Below are 10,000 nucleotides of genomic sequence, written 5' to 3' on the forward strand. Positions count from 1 at the left end.
CTGCCCCAGAGGGCAGTGGAGGCCCAGTCTCTGGATTCATTGAAGAAAGAGTTGGACAGAGCTCTCAAGGATAGTGGAATCAAGGCTTATGGAGATAAGGCAGGAACAGGATACTGATTAAGGATGATCAGCCATGATCATATTGAATGGTGGTGCAGGCTCCAAGGGCAGAATGGCCAACTCCTGCACCTATTGTCTATTGTCCTCCTTTCCTGACTGCCAGCCGCAGACAGCGTGCAGCCCCAATCCCTTTCTTTCCGTCTTTCTTGCTGATTTTGGCAGCGCTCCGCTCTCCTCCCCTCCCTGTCTCCTGCCTGCAGGAGACTGATGCCAGGCACAGCGGCAGCAAAAATAACCTGTCGCTGCATTGCGTGCGTGGCCCAACACGAGTGCAGAGGGGTGACTTGAGCAGCCCCTGCTGGCGGAAAAAGCCGACTGCACCTGGTATTCCCAGGCGGTCTCCCATCCAAGTACTAACCAGGCCTGAGTCTGCTTAGCTTCCGAGATCAGACGAGATCGGGCGTTTTCAGACTAGTATGGCCGTAGGCGTTGGCCCGTGCCTTTTCTCCCCACTTCAAGGCGTGCTGACCAGCCACATTTTCTTTGCTGCTCTTTCTCTTGATCCCCTTTGTTTTTTTTTTCTCTCTTTTCTCTTTGCTCTTTCTCCTCCGTGCGTGCTTCCCTCCCTCCCTCCCTCCAGCTAGCCCTTGCCCACCAGGCTCCTGTCGTCTCCCACATCCCCACACAGGCCAACTGCAAAACCTCCCCCTGCTTCATAGGGCTGCAGCCTGCATTCTCTCATCCTTCCACACTCCTCCACGCCTCCATTTCGGAATGGCAGGCAGTGACCAGTGGGGTACCGCAGGGATCAGTACTGGGACCGCAGCTTTTTACAATATATGTTCATGATATAGAAGATGCTATTAGCAATAACATTAGCAAATTTGCTGATGATACTGAGCTGGGTGGCAGGGTGAAATGTGATGAGGATGTTAGGAGATTACCGGGTGACCTGGACCAGTTAGGTGAGTGGTCAGATGCATGGCAGATGCACTTTAATGTGGATAAATGGATGCTTATCCACTTTGGTGGCAAGAACAGGAAGGCAGATTACTACCTAAATGGAATCAATTTCGGTCAAGGGACAGTACAGAGAGATCTGGGGGTTCTTGTACACCGCTCAATGAAGGTAAGCATGCAGGTACAGCAGGTAGTGAAGAAGGCTAATAGCATGCTGGCCTTCATAACAAGAGGGATTGAGTACAGAAGCAAAGAGGTTCTTCTGCAGGTGTACAGGGCCCTGGTGAGACCACACCTGGAGTACTGTGTGCAGTTCTGGTCTCCAAATTTGAGGAGAGACATTCTGGCTATTGAGGGAGTGCAGCGTAGGTTGACGAGGTCAATTCCTGGAATGGCGGGATTACCTTACACTGAAAGACTGGAGCGACTGGGCTTGTGTACCCTTGAGTTTAGAAGACTGAGAGGGGATCTGGTTGAGACATATAAGATTATCAAAGGATTGGACACTCTGGCGGCAGGAAACGTGAGTGCCGAAACAGAGGACACAGCTTAAAAATACGGGGTAGACCGTTTAGGACAGAGATGAGGAGAAACGTCTTCACCCAGAGAGTGGTGGCTGTGTGGAATGCTCTGCCCCAGAGGGCAGTGGAGGCCCAGTCTCTGGATTCATTGAAGAAAGAGTTGGACAGAGCTCTCAAGGATAGTGGAATCAAGGCTTATGGAGATAAGGCAGGAACAGGATACTGATTAAGGATGATCAGCCATGATCATATTGAATGGTGGTGCAGGCTCCAAGGGCAGAATGGCCAACTCCTGCACCTATTGTCTATTGTCCTCCTTTCCTGACTGCCAGCCGCAGACAGCGTGCAGCCCCAATCCCTTTCTTTCCCTCTTTCTTGCTGATTTTGGCAGCGCTCCGCTCTCCTCCCCTCCCTGTCTCCTGCCTGCAGGAGACTGATGCCAGGCACAGCGGCAGCAAAAATAACCTGTCGCTGCATTGCGTGCGTGGCCCAACACGAGTGCAGAGGGGTGACTTGAGCAGCCCCTGCTGGCGGAAAAAGCCTACTGCACCTGGTATTCCCAGGCGGTCTCCCATTCAAGTACTAACCAGGCCTGAGTCTGCTTAGCTTCCGAGATCAGACGAGATCGGGCGTTTTCAGACTAGTATGGCCGTAGGCGCTGGCTCCTGCCTTTTCTCCCCACTTCAAGGCGTGCTGGCCAGCCACATTTTCTTTGCTGCTCTTTCTCTTGATCCCCTTTGTTTTTTTTTTCTCTCTTTTCTCTTTGCTCTTTCTCCTCCGTGCGTGCTTCCCTCCCTCCCTCCCTCCAGCTAGCCCTTGCCCACCAGGCTCCTGTCGTCTCCCACATCCCCACACAGGCCAACTGCAAGACCTCCCCCTGCTTCATAGGGCTGCAGCCTGCATTCTCTCATCCTTCCACACTCCTCCACGCCTCCATTTCGGAATGGCAGGCAGTGACCAGTGGGGTACCGCAGGGATCAGTACTGGGACCGCAGCTTTTTACAATATATGTTCATGATATAGAAGATGCTATTAGCAATAACATTAGCAAATTTGCTGATGATACTGAGCTGGGTGGCAGGGTGAAATGTGATGAGGATGTTAGGAGATTACCGGGTGACCTGGACAAGTTAGGTGAGTGGTCAGATGCATGGCAGATGCACTTTAATGTGGATAAATGGATGCTTATCCACTTTGGTGGCAAGAACAGGAAGGCAGATTACTACCTAAATGGAATCAATTTCGGTCAAGGGACAGTACAGAGAGATCTGGGGGTTCTTGTACACCGCTCAATGAAGGTAAGCATGCAGGTACAGCAGGTAGTGAAGAAGGCTAATAGCATGCTGGCCTTCATAACAAGAGGGATTGAGTACAGAAGCAAAGAGGTTCTTCTGCAGGTGTACAGGGCCCTGGTGAGACCACACCTGGAGTACTGTGTGCAGTTCTGGTCTCCAAATTTGAGGAGAGACATTCTGGCTATTGAGGGAGTGCAGCGTAGGTTGACGAGGTCAATTCCTGGAATGGCGGGATTGCCTTACACTGAAAGACTGGAGCGACTGGGCTTGTGTACCCTTGAGTTTAGAAGACTGAGAGGGGATCTGGTTGAGACATATAAGATTATCAAAGGATTGGACACTCTGGCGGCAGGAAACGTGAGTGCCGAAACAGAGGACACAGCTTAAAAATACGGGGTAGACCGTTTAGGACAGAGATGAGGAGAAACGTCTTCACCCAGAGAGTGGTGGCTGTGTGGAATGCTCTGCCCCAGAGGGCAGTGGAGGCCCAGTCTCTGGATTCATTGAAGAAAGAGTTGGACAGAGCTCTCAAGGATAGTGGAATCAAGGCTTATGGAGATAAGGCAGGAACAGGATACTGATTAAGGATGATCAGCCATGATCATATTGAATGGTGGTGCAGGCTCCAAGGGCAGAATGGCCAACTCCTGCACCTATTGTCTATTGTCCTCCTTTCCTGACTGCCAGCCGCAGACAGCGTGCAGCCCCAATCCCTTTCTTTCCGTCTTTCTTGCTGATTTTGGCAGCGCTCCGCTCTCCTCCCCTCCCTGTCTCCTGCCTGCAGGAGACTGATGCCAGGCACAGCGGCAGCAAAAATAACCTGTCGCTGCATTGCGTGCGTGGCCCAACACGAGTGCAGAGGGGTGACTTGAGCAGCCCCTGCTGGCGGAAAAAGCCTACTGCACCTGGTATTCCCAGGCGGTCTCCCATCCAAGTACTAACCAGGCCTGAGTCTGCTTAGCTTCCAAGATCAGACGAGATCGGGCGTTTTCAGACTAGTATGGCCGTAGGCGCTGGCTCCTGCCTTTTCTCCCCACTTCAAGGCGTGCTGGCCAGCCACATTTTCTTTGCTGCTCTTTCTCTTGATCCCCTTTGTTTTTTTTTTCTCTCTTTTCTCTTTGCTCTTTCTCCTCCGTGCGTGCTTCCCTCCCTCCCTCCAGCTAGCCCTTGCCCACCAGGCTCCTGTCGTCTCCCACATCCCCACACAGGCCAACTGCAAAACCTCCCCCTGCTTCATAGGGCTGCAGCCTGCATTCTCTCATCCTTCCACACTCCTCCACGCCTCCATTTCGGAATGGCAGGCAGTGACCAGTGGGGTACCGCAGGGATCAGTACTGGGACCGCAGCTTTTTACAATATATGTTCATGATATAGAAGATGCTATTAGCAATAACATTAGCAAATTTGCTGATGATACTGAGCTGGGTGGCAGGGTGAAATGTGATGAGGATGTTAGGAGATTACCGGGTGACCTGGACAAGTTAGGTGAGTGGTCAGATGCATGGCAGATGCACTTTAATGTGGATAAATGGATGCTTATCCACTTTGGTGGCAAGAACAGGAAGGCAGATTACTACCTAAATGGAATCAATTTCGGTCAAGGGACAGTACAGAGAGATCTGGGGGTTCTTGTACACCGCTCAATGAAGGTAAGCATGCAGGTACAGCAGGTAGTGAAGAAGGCTAATAGCATGCTGGCCTTCATAACAAGAGGGATTGAGTACAGAAGCAAAGAGGTTCTTCTGCAGGTGTACAGGGCCCTGGTGAGACCACACCTGGAGTACTGTGTGCAGTTCTGGTCTCCAAATTTGAGGAGAGACATTCTGGCTATTGAGGGAGTGCAGCGTAGGTTGACGAGGTCAATTCCTGGAATGGCGGGATTGCCTTACACTGAAAGACTGGAGCGACTGGGCTTGTGTACCCTTGAGTTTAGAAGACTGAGAGGGGATCTGGTTGAGACATATAAGATTATCAAAGGATTGGACACTCTGGCGGCAGGAAACGTGAGTGCCGAAACAGAGGACACAGCTTAAAAATACGGGGTAGACCGTTTAGGACAGAGATGAGGAGAAACGTCTTCACCCAGAGAGTGGTGGCTGTGTGGAATGCTCTGCCCCAGAGGGCAGTGGAGGCCCAGTCTCTGGATTCATTGAAGAAAGAGTTGGACAGAGCTCTCAAGGATAGTGGAATCAAGGCTTATGGAGATAAGGCAGGAACAGGATACTGATTAAGGATGATCAGCCATGATCATATTGAATGGTGGTGCAGGCTCCAAGGGCAGAATGGCCAACTCCTGCACCTATTGTCTATTGTCCTCCTTTCCTGACTGCCAGCCGCAGACAGCGTGCAGCCCCAATCCCTTTCTTTCCGTCTTTCTTGCTGATTTTGGCAGCGCTCCGCTCTCCTCCCCTCCCTGTCTCCTGCCTGCAGGAGACTGATGCCAGGCACAGCGGCAGCAAAAATAACCTGTCGCTGCATTGCGTGCGTGGCCCAACACGAGTGCAGAGGGGTGACTTGAGCAGCCCCTGCTGGCGGAAAAAGCCTACTGCACCTGGTATTCCCAGGCGGTCTCCCATCCAAGTACTAACCAGGCCTGAGTCTGCTTAGCTTCCGAGATCAGACGAGATCGGGCGTTTTCAGACTAGTATGGCCGTAGGCGCTGGCTCCTGCCTTTTCTCCCCACTTCAAGGCGTGCTGGCCAGCCACATTTTCTTTGCTGCTCTTTCTCTTGATCCCCTTTGTTTTTTTTTTCTCTCTTTTCTCTTTGCTCTTTCTCCTCCGTGCGTGCTTCCCTCCCTCCCTCCCTCCAGCTAGCCCTTGCCCACCAGGCTCCTGTCGTCTCCCACATCCCCACACAGGCCAACTGCAAAACCTCCCCCTGCTTCATAGGGCTGCAGCCTGCATTCTCTCATCCTTCCACACTCCTCTACGCCTCCATTTCGGAATGGCAGGCAGTGACCAGTGGGGTACCGCAGGGATCAGTACTGGGACCGCAGCTTTTTACAATATATGTTCATGATATAGAAGATGCTATTAGCAATAACATTAGCAAATTTGCTGATGATACTGAGCTGGGTGGCAGGGTGAAATGTGATGAGGATGTTAGGAGATTACCGGGTGACCTGGACAAGTTAGGTGAGTGGTCAGATGCATGGCAGATGCACTTTAATGTGGATAAATGGATGCTTATCCACTTTGGTGGCAAGAACAGGAAGGCAGATTACTACCTAAATGGAATCAATTTCGGTCAAGGGACAGTACAGAGAGATCTGGGGGTTCTTGTACACCGCTCAATGAAGGTAAGCATGCAGGTACAGCAGGTAGTGAAGAAGGCTAATAGCATGCTGGCCTTCATAACAAGAGGGATTGAGTACAGAAGCAAAGAGGTTCTTCTGCAGGTGTACAGGGCCCTGGTGAGACCACACCTGGAGTACTGTGTGCAGTTCTGGTCTCCAAATTTGAGGAGAGACATTCTGGCTATTGAGGGAGTGCAGCGTAGGTTGACGAGGTCAATTCCTGGAATGGCGGGATTGCCTTACACTGAAAGACTGGAGCGACTGGGCTTGTGTACCCTTGAGTTTAGAAGACTGAGAGGGGATCTGGTTGAGACATATAAGATTATCAAAGGATTGGACACTCTGGCGGCAGGAAACGTGAGTGCCGAAACAGAGGACACAGCTTAAAAATACGGGGTAGACCGTTTAGGACAGAGATGAGGAGAAACGTCTTCACCCAGAGAGTGGTGGCTGTGTGGAATGCTCTGCCCCAGAGGGCAGTGGAGGCCCAGTCTCTGGATTCATTGAAGAAAGAGTTGGACAGAGCTCTCAAGGATAGTGGAATCAAGGCTTATGGAGATAAGGCAGGAACAGGATACTGATTAAGGATGATCAGCCATGATCATATTGAATGGTGGTGCAGGCTCCAAGGGCAGAATGGCCAACTCCTGCACCTATTGTCTATTGTCCTCCTTTCCTGACTGCCAGCCGCAGACAGCGTGCAGCCCCAATCCCTTTCTTTCCGTCTTTCTTGCTGATTTTGGCAGCGCTCCGCTCTCCTCCCCTCCCTGTCTCCTGCCTGCAGGAGACTGATGCCAGGCACAGCGGCAGCAAAAATAACCTGTCGCTGCATTGCGTGCGTGGCCCAACACGAGTGCAGAGGGGTGACTTGAGCAGCCCCTGCTGGCGGAAAAAGCCTACTGCACCTGGTATTCCCAGGCGGTCTCCCATCCAAGTACTAACCAGGCCTGAGTCTGCTTAGCTTCCGAGATCAGACGAGATCGGGCGTTTTCAGACTAGTATGGCCGTAGGCGCTGGCTCCTGCCTTTTCTCCCCACTTCAAGGCGTGCTGGCCAGCCACATTTTCTTTGCTGCTCTTTCTCTTGATCCCCTTTGTTTTTTTTTTCTCTCTTTTCTCTTTGCTCTTTCTCCTCCGTGCGTGCTTCCCTCCCTCCCTCCCTCCAGCTAGCCCTTGCCCACCAGGCTCCTGTCGTCTCCCACATCCCCACACAGGCCAACTGCAAAACCTCCCCCTGCTTCATAGGGCTGCAGCCTGCATTCTCTCATCCTTCCACACTCCTCTACGCCTCCATTTCGGAATGGCAGGCAGTGACCAGTGGGGTACCGCAGGGATCAGTACTGGGACCGCAGCTTTTTACAATATATGTTCATGATATAGAAGATGCTATTAGCAATAACATTAGCAAATTTGCTGATGATACTGAGCTGGGTGGCAGGGTGAAATGTGATGAGGATGTTAGGAGATTACCGGGTGACCTGGACAAGTTAGGTGAGTGGTCAGATGCATGGCAGATGCACTTTAATGTGGATAAATGGATGCTTATCCACTTTGGTGGCAAGAACAGGAAGGCAGATTACTACCTAAATGGAATCAATTTCGGTCAAGGGACAGTACAGAGAGATCTGGGGGTTCTTGTACACCGCTCAATGAAGGTAAGCATGCAGGTACAGCAGGTAGTGAAGAAGGCTAATAGCATGCTGGCCTTCATAACAAGAGGGATTGAGTACAGAAGCAAAGAGGTTCTTCTGCAGGTGTACAGGGCCCTGGTGAGACCACACCTGGAGTACTGTGTGCAGTTCTGGTCTCCAAATTTGAGGAGAGACATTCTGGCTATTGAGGGAGTGCAGCGTAGGTTGACGAGGTCAATTCCTGGAATGGCGGGATTGCCTTACACTGAAAGACTGGAGCGACTGGGCTTGTGTACCCTTGAGTTTAGAAGACTGAGAGGGGATCTGGTTGAGACATATAAGATTATCAAAGGATTGGACACTCTGGCGGCAGGAAACGTGAGTGCCGAAACAGAGGACACAGCTTAAAAATACGGGGTAGACCGTTTAGGACAGAGATGAGGAGAAACGTCTTCACCCAGAGAGTGGTGGCTGTGTGGAATGCTCTGCCCCAGAGGGCAGTGGAGGCCCAGTCTCTGGATTCATTGAAGAAAGAGTTGGACAGAGCTCTCAAGGATAGTGGAATCAAGGCTTATGGAGATAAGGCAGGAACAGGATACTGATTAAGGATGATCAGCCATGATCATATTGAATGGTGGTGCAGGCTCCAAGGGCAGAATGGCCAACTCCTGCACCTATTGTCTATTGTCCTCCTTTCCTGACTGCCAGCCGCAGACAGCGTGCAGCCCCAATCCCTTTCTTTCCGTCTTTCTTGCTGATTTTGGCAGCGCTCCGCTCTCCTCCCCTCCCTGTCTCCTGCCTGCAGGAGACTGATGCCAGGCACAGCGGCAGCAAAAATAACCTGTCGCTGCATTGCGTGCGTGGCCCAACACGAGTGCAGAGGGGTGACTTGAGCAGCCCCTGCTGGCGGAAAAAGCCGACTGCACCTGGTATTCCCAGGCGGTCTCCCATCCAAGTACTAACCAGGCCTTAGTCTGCTTAGCTTCCGAGATCAGACGAGATCGGGCGTTTTCAGACTAGTATGGCCGTAGGCGCTGGCCCGTGCCTTTTCTCCCCACTTCAAGGCGTGCTGGCCAGCCACATTTTCTTTGCTGCTCTTTCTCTTGATCCCCTTTGTTTTTTTTTTCTCTCTTTTCTCTTTGCTCTTTCTCCTCCGTGCGTGCTTCCCTCCCTCCCTCCCTCCAGCTAGCCCTTGCCCACCAGGCTCCTGTCGTCTCCCACATCCCCACACAGGCCAACTGCAAAACCTCCCCCTGCTTCATAGGGCTGCAGCCTGCATTCTCTCATCCTTCCACACTCCTCCACGCCTCCATTTCGGAATGGCAGGCAGTGACCAGTGGGGTACCGCAGGGATCAGTACTGGGACCGCAGCTTTTTACAATATATGTTCATGATATAGAAGATGCTATTAGCAATAACATTAGCAAATTTGCTGATGATACTGAGCTGGGTGGCAGGGTGAAATGTGATGAGGATGTTAGGAGATTACCGGGTGACCTGGACAAGTTAGGTGAGTGGTCAGATGCATGGCAGATGCACTTTAATGTGGATAAATGGATGCTTATCCACTTTGGTGGCAAGAACAGGAAGGCAGATTACTACCTAAATGGAATCAATTTCGGTCAAGGGACAGTACAGAGAGATCTGGGGGTTCTTGTACACCGCTCAATGAAGGTAAGCATGCAGGTACAGCAGGTAGTGAAGAAGGCTAATAGCATGCTGGCCTTCATAACAAGAGGGATTGAGTACAGAAGCAAAGAGGTTCTTCTGCAGGTGTACAGGGCCCTGGTGAGACCACACCTGGAGTACTGTGTGCAGTTCTGGTCTCCAAATTTGAGGAGAGACATTCTGGCTATTGAGGGAGTGCAGCGTAGGTTGACGAGGTCAATTCCTGGAATGGCGGGATTACCTTACACTGAAAGACTGGAGCGACTGGGCTTGTGTACCCTTGAGTTTAGAAGACTGAGAGGGGATCTGGTTGAGACATATAAGATTATCAAAGGATTGGACACTCTGGCGGCAGGAAACGTGAGTGCCGAAACAGAGGACACAGCTTAAAAATACGGGGTAGACCGTTTAGGACAGAGATGAGGAGAAACGTCTTCACCCAGAGAGTGGTGGCTGTGTGGAATGCTCTGCCCCAGAGGGCAGTGGAGGCCCAGTCTCTGGATTCATTGAAGAAAGAGTTGGACAGAGCTCTCAAGGATAGTGGAATCAAGGCTTATGGAGATAAGGCAGG

The 10,000-nt window shown here is 51.5% G+C and overlaps 6 non-coding genes across 6 annotated transcripts; all 6 read right to left on the bottom strand.

Annotated features, from left to right (window-relative positions):
• Positions 1-429: 429 nt before the first annotated feature.
• On the bottom strand, positions 430-548 carry LOC140468091 (5S ribosomal RNA). The gene has a single exon (XR_011955590.1). It is a non-coding gene; the product is annotated as a 5S ribosomal RNA (ribosomal RNA).
• Positions 549-2,079: 1,531 nt separating this feature from the next.
• Positions 2,080-2,198, bottom strand: LOC140475794 (5S ribosomal RNA). The gene has a single exon (XR_011960282.1). It is a non-coding gene; the product is annotated as a 5S ribosomal RNA (ribosomal RNA).
• Positions 2,199-3,729: 1,531 nt separating this feature from the next.
• LOC140468194 (5S ribosomal RNA) lies at positions 3,730-3,848 on the bottom strand. The gene has a single exon (XR_011955612.1). It is a non-coding gene; the product is annotated as a 5S ribosomal RNA (ribosomal RNA).
• Positions 3,849-5,375: 1,527 nt separating this feature from the next.
• Positions 5,376-5,494, bottom strand: LOC140467581 (5S ribosomal RNA). Its single transcript, XR_011955499.1, has one exon. It is a non-coding gene; the product is annotated as a 5S ribosomal RNA (ribosomal RNA).
• A 1,531-nt stretch (positions 5,495-7,025) lies between these two features.
• LOC140467702 (5S ribosomal RNA) lies at positions 7,026-7,144 on the bottom strand. Its single transcript, XR_011955510.1, has one exon. It is a non-coding gene; the product is annotated as a 5S ribosomal RNA (ribosomal RNA).
• A 1,531-nt stretch (positions 7,145-8,675) lies between these two features.
• LOC140467285 (5S ribosomal RNA) lies at positions 8,676-8,794 on the bottom strand. Its single transcript, XR_011955387.1, has one exon. It is a non-coding gene; the product is annotated as a 5S ribosomal RNA (ribosomal RNA).
• Between the last annotated feature and the right edge of the window lie 1,206 nt (positions 8,795-10,000).

This window comes from Chiloscyllium punctatum, chromosome 3, assembly GCF_047496795.1.
Source record: "Chiloscyllium punctatum isolate Juve2018m chromosome 3, sChiPun1.3, whole genome shotgun sequence".
Taxonomy (NCBI): domain Eukaryota; kingdom Metazoa; phylum Chordata; class Chondrichthyes; order Orectolobiformes; family Hemiscylliidae; genus Chiloscyllium; species Chiloscyllium punctatum.